Below are 6,130 nucleotides of genomic sequence, written 5' to 3' on the forward strand. Positions count from 1 at the left end.
CTTGAATCCCATTATTGAAAATATATTATCATTTTTGTAGGTTTTCCTATAAGGGTTGTAGATGTTGGTTGAGCTGTGGTGAGTGGTTACGAAGTTCTCTACTATTGGAAACTCATAGAAGTTTTCAGGACTTGTGCCAAGTGCAAAATTGCCTATCCAAGCATTCTATTTAATATTTATATGTGGAGTTATATATATATATATATATATATATATATATATATATATATATATATATATATATATATATATTCCTTCCAATTATTCTTTTAGAAAAATATCACATCCTAAGGCTAGAGTTGCCCCTTGATTGGTGGTAGTGTCACCACCTGTTTTTATAAAGTGCTTGTTAGCAGTGAACATTAATTAGAGTGTTAAATTTCATTATTTCTTTCTGCTAGTCAAGTTGTCTACAGAAGAAGTTGGTTTGATTATTGAATTAGATATTGCCTTTAAGTCCTGCTTCTTTAAAACTTGAAGTTCCAAATGTTAAAGGGCTTCGAGACCCATTGTTCAATTGCATCACATTGCTTGTCTGGCATAATACAAAAATATTGAAATATTAAAAGGCCCCACATCATACTGAAAGGATAAAATAATAAAATATCTCAAGCACAAAAGTTGACATAATTATTCTACTAATAGAATGAAAATTGAAATCCCTCCGAGTTTCCAAACTAATCAATGAACCTGCCAAATTACATAACTACTCAAGAGAATCTTGAATAAACAAATCATCACCCAAGTGATGAAGAATATTGGGACTATAGAAGAAGCCAACTCGTCAGTATCCTTGCTGCATAGCCATCCTAAAATGAAGAAAATAGTAGAATAAGTGCAATAAATTCAACAAGAAACTAATAGCCAACATTAATTCAATAGGGGAAACTAAACCAAAATAAACCAATTGTACAATGGGAAATATGGTAAATATGAACCTAATTACAAAGAGTAATATAATAGCCTAGAAAAATTGCATAAACAATTCTTGTGAATCATTTAAAGATCAAATCAAATCATCTACCAATATGGGCAAATGTCCCCAAATTCTAAAAATAAATGAAGAGTCCAAGATCGAACATAACTAATAGTGAAAAACAACAACGCTTGTGTTGAAATGGAATAAAAGAGTCATTTTTTTTTCTTCTGGTCGATATTTTTTCTCAAGAGAAGCCAAAAATACAAGTAGCCAAACTCCAAAATAAACAAAGCGCACTCAAAATCAAAGAGAAACAACAACACTCGATCCAGAATGAAGTGGTTTTAGATTTTCATATTTAGAGTTTAATAAAACTTTTCCACACAATGGAACCCAAAAAGGCTAAAAGGTACATCTAAGAAAATCCAAGAGTCTTTGTAGTAAAATGGAATGAAGAATTCAAAATAAAAAATAAACAAAACAACACAGTTACAATAGTATATTGAATTGGCATCCAAACACAAACTAATCACCATAGTGCAAAATAGTTCAAGGGATCAAGGCTGCTATGTATATTTTGAAGTGGATCAATTCTTAAAACCAAAAATGCAAACACAATACAGCAAGATTAACAAAATTACAAAAATAAACCTCACCTTCTGAAATGAAACAATGAGCTAGTACACCAAGCATGTAAACTAAACCCGGCCTTCTGAAATAAATAAGAATTCAATCCATGAAATATGAAAACAAACATAACCTTTCCAGATGAAACAAGAAATTAGCACACCAATTTCCAAATTCAACATTACGAACACTTATAGAAAAACCAAAGGAAATTTCGTAAAATTTCCCAACAACATAATGCTAGCTTCTTTTGCAAGTGACCAGTGTGTAGCACCCACGATACAGTGAGGACATGGGTGCCTAAAAATCTTAGAATTATGTTTAGGTCCTAACCTTTTACAGCTCAAATCCAGAAGAAAGAAGGAAATAGAACAATAAATTGTAAACTTGTATATCTCATCTGTTGAAAACTCGTTGCATTGACCTTGAGGAATGCCTGATTGTCATCCCTTATAAGTTAGACAACAAGGGCTGCAATCTATGGCTTGTGCATGGAAATTGTGCAAAAAAAGTATATACAAGAGAAAATTGGGGGTGAAATGAAGCCTCGTTGATTTTAGGATTATTCCTTAATTGATCCAATGAATGACTACTGAAGCTTCTTTGCATCATACTAACCTTTTGTGTATATGTAGGAATGGGAGAAAATGAATCCTTAGTGGTATTTTCCTTTGAAACGAAATTGCCACGGTTAATAGAGCTACAAGTACTCGATACCGCAGAAAAATGAACACTGGAGGAATGATCTTTTTCTTTCTCCAAGAGTATATATCCTATGGTACTTCTTGCTAATACCTCTGTAGAGCCATTAGACAGGCTAATTTGGGGTGAAAGTAGAGAATGTTGGTTAAATTCTACAATGAGTTGGATTGTTGGGGAAACTACAGTAGGAGAACTGTAACTCACATATGGGTAGGAGGAAGAAAAACCTCTTGAGGAAGGATAACCTATAAGAATAAAAGAATATACCTCTATTTTAGCCTTAGTAAACTGCAAAAAAGAAATAATGTTATCCATAGAATCAAGGGACAAACATTTTGTGCAGTCTCCCTTTTCTCATCACACTCAACTGGTAGGACAATTTCCTCCTTCTGGGATTCTCCATTCCATAGAAATCTATCCTCATATGGATATTTATCATGGATAGAAGACTTGATGAAATCACCACTTTCTCTAAAAACGAAATCTAGAACTGTTATCCCTTAAAAAAATCCCTACTGCACATAGAAACAAAAATAAAATTGTATGTCCACTGATTGTACAAACATAAACAAACTTTTTTAGAGTTGTGTAGGAGAGAGGAGTTCCATTAAAACTTAGTGTTATTCATGTATGTGAGAAAATATATATGGGCACTAACACAAACTAACATAATATGGATGTAATAGGATTTTATGATCGAACTCTCAATTGTACTTCATACCTTTGTCCCTGGTCCTTCTTGCAAATGATGAGAAATACTTAACCAGTCAGAAAAGAGAACAAATGACTTACATATATCTATCAACCTATTATCAGTACCATGAACTCAAACTCAAATGATCTTCTACAATGTTTGGTGCGAGAGTAAAGCCCATAAAAATGAGAAATAATATGCTCATTATAAAAAATTACAAAAAGTTATTCAAAATTATAGAAACTATATTTCATATATTTTAACGATAATTTTTATGCCTTTATCATACTAAGAGGATCAGAATGCATATGACTTATATAATAGGCTTTCAGAGCATAATACAAAAGTTTAATTAACGAGGACATTGGTTCCTAACTCAAGAATTTTTGATACAATACTACTAACATAATAGTAATGTGTCCTGCAATGCTTTCATAATGTAACAGAAAGGAAAAACCAAAGATTACTCAGACATTAATTAAAATATACCTATCGCAAAAGTCCCCTTTCCATAATAAAATCGAACCAACTCAGTTTCCAATTCTCGCCAATTATATGGAAATTGCATACTATATTACACATGGATGTATTGATAAAGATTCTTAATTACAAGAAAATTTTAGTGTACATAAGAATATTCTTAATTATTTGAAATTTCCAGAGCACATGAATGGGATGAAGCCTTTTTCACATTAACATAAAAAAGCAGAGGATTAATAATATGATACTTAACCTCTTGACATAATAACAGAAAGATAAGTACTAAGATGAGTACTTAAAAAAAAATGCTACCATTCGTACATCTGGCATGATATCCAATGGAATTCATAATGGATAAGATTTGTACTAAAACATGTAAAATTCTAATTAAGATTGTGAAGGAAGATTTTGGTAGTATGCCTTATATTGGTCTTCAAGAATGAAAGTTAAGAGAGATGACATAGCTAAGTATCGCCCTCACCATCATGCTCCATGTATTAATCTTGACAAAAAATGTCTTTATTTATTAGATCCATGTATTGATTATGATATTGATTTCTTGGAAGTTAGCTCCCTATGTCAAGGAGGGATCAATTGATGGACTATCGGCCTCTCATTCTTTATAGATAGATAACATAAAGGGGAAAATCCAGTATCTATTACTATTGCAAGTGGATAATAAATTGTTGTGTTTCTCTCCAGTATGTTTATGTTGGTATTGGTTGTGCTCAACTTCTCATTGGTATTAGACCCCAACAATGCAATAGATGTTAATTCCAAATATGTTACTGGATCCATAGTACCTCTAAATGAAATTGAAATTTCTACCAACCCTTTCGTGTGCACCATCACATACTGCAAAACTCTTGCACTACCCTGAACTAACCTTTATTCAACATCGAAAGATTGTCATGTAGACACCTTCCATGTATGAAAACCTAGATAATGTTATGTTCAAGTTAAGAAAATAAAAAATGTTTGAATTAAGAAATTAAAAAATAAATACTTAGACGTTTGAGTGGGTACATGGTCTTGGATTTAATACTTGTGCCCCCATATCTAGAACATTCCTTTAGAGTTTATAAACACTAGCATCAAGCACATCAAGTGCCCCCAAGTTCTTGTCTTACGAGCTGCCATTTTTCTATAACAAACTACAATTTTTCTTGATCACATTGTCATCTCGTCCTTTGTAACACCTTGGTGGTGAGCACAGAGAGCATGTTTAACACTGACACTATGAATTTGAAATCCATGGTGCATAAATTCATGGGTATTTCTGAAACCCCGTTTCTATTTTCATCCATGAACCCTTCCATATTTGTACATGTAGGCCAGTAGGAGTTGCAACTACTTTGCAAACCCTCGACTTATAAGGAAATACTTTACCGTCATATGAACTGTGTTTCCCACCTTAATTCTTTCCTTGAGAATTATGGTCCTCAACAATATAACAATACTACATTTCTTCCCTTCCAGTTTCTCCATGATAATATAAACATCAGTAACCCCTTAATTTTTTTTCGAATGCCCCTTAATGGAAATCCTCAAACACAACTCCGCAAAATGACATGGGACTGATCAATTCAATGCCTATGTTCCCTACATTAACGTTAGACAGACGATATGCCCATGTAATTTTTAAATTGTTCTGACATATCCAAGCTAGTATTGCTCATAGATTTTGACAAGAGTCAGAAGCTATGAAGTGACGAGAGAGGACTCCAAAGGCCAATGCAGCAAATTTTGTCAGAAAAGTTCATGGTAAATATTGTGGTGTCCAGGGTTAGAGTAAGGTAAACAACATAATGAAGAATAGAAGAAATTTCCATAGGATAATCTCAGCTATCGATGGCGATGAAGGTGAAGACCTGAAACAATATTTTTCTGATCATGAAGAACCTCATCCATGAAAGTGGACACAACGTAAAAGGAGAGCGTGAAGCTCCTTACCTGAAACCTCAGTTGATATGGATGTTGGGAATGGAGAAGAAGTAGATCAATTCAATGAATAAGAAGTCGGTTAAAATATCTAATCAATTGAATACATCCAAGGAGAAGTTAGTAGATAAAATGTTGATGGTTCTCCTAGAAATGCCAGAAATGCTTAAGGTCAAGATTGGGGCAAGGGTGGCTTTTGTTGAACATTTGTAGGCGTATAGCTGGTTGCGTAAGTGTTTACATTGATGTAGAACAAGGGTAAGCATGATGGTTGGGTGTTTAGATGGAACTCCATGGTAGCTATAGGCTTACTGAAGGATCAGCATGCTAGTTGGTGTTAATCTAGCCAGAGAGTTTAGAGCCATATTTGAGGTATTATATCAGCTCAAAGACTACATTAGACCATCTCCATTATAATTTTCTTTGGAAGAGATTTCCAACGATATGTTAAAGTCAAAAATCAACTCTTGGTTCAAAATTTATGACCTGCTGAATTTTAGGGTTCTGGAGCCTTGGGAAGGGGGAATGTCGCATATTAGATATCGGTGATCTAGGAAAATTGGCAATAGCAATCAGAGATCAGAAAGCCAGGCAGATTGGAAATCATAGATCATAGGCCCAATGGTATCTGAGATCGCACATAGACAGTCTATGCATATCGGCAATCATAAATCAGAGCACCATCAACATCGAAAATCACACATTAGCAACACCAGATATATCACCGATTATAATTGGAGGTTGGCACTTGGTTGTATCAATGCATT

The 6,130-nt window shown here is 33.7% G+C and overlaps 1 pseudogene; it reads right to left on the reverse strand.

The window, feature by feature from the left end:
- Positions 1–439: 439 nt before the first annotated feature.
- Positions 440–4,741, reverse strand: LOC149210040 (uncharacterized; annotated as a pseudogene).
- Positions 4,742–6,130: the final 1,389 nt, after the last annotated feature.

Source organism: Pinus tabuliformis, chromosome 1_2, assembly GCF_031772625.1.
Source record: "Pinus tabuliformis cultivar Carrire ecotype Pingquan chromosome 1_2, CPIR1, whole genome shotgun sequence".
Classification (NCBI taxonomy): domain Eukaryota; kingdom Viridiplantae; phylum Streptophyta; class Pinopsida; order Pinales; family Pinaceae; genus Pinus; species Pinus tabuliformis.